The sequence below is a fragment of the Mastomys coucha genome, unplaced genomic scaffold, assembly GCF_008632895.1.
Source record: "Mastomys coucha isolate ucsf_1 unplaced genomic scaffold, UCSF_Mcou_1 pScaffold19, whole genome shotgun sequence".
In the NCBI taxonomy this organism is placed as follows: Eukaryota; Metazoa; Chordata; class Mammalia; order Rodentia; family Muridae; genus Mastomys; species Mastomys coucha.
The window spans coordinates 1,014,387-1,014,660 of NW_022196901.1; the positions used below are offsets into that span (position 1 = coordinate 1,014,387).

Here is a 274-nt window from a genome sequence, read left to right on the forward strand (position 1 = left end):
CTCTGCTTTTCTTGCTGTCAGCAGTGTAGCCCTACATTCTGGAGTCTCGTCCCCAGTAGAGAACCAGAGGACTTCTCTTTCAGTTCCCTAAGCAAGTTCCGTGACTGTCCATGGAAGGCATTGCGCCCTGTGTGAGGGCATCCTGCCCTCTGTAATGCTGAGAATGAAATTAGCCTAAGTCCACAGTGGAGAGGAAGACAAGGCCCTGGAGCATTCAGTCCAACTATGGGGTGGGCCCAGGGGGACAGACAGCTATGGGATGGACACAGAGGGA

The 274-nt window shown here is 53.6% G+C and overlaps 1 protein-coding gene across 1 annotated transcript in view; it reads left to right on the forward strand.

The window, feature by feature from the left end:
- Positions 1 to 274, forward strand: part of Akap9 (A-kinase anchoring protein 9) — a 174,068-nt gene that overhangs the window by 164,043 nt on the left and 9,751 nt on the right.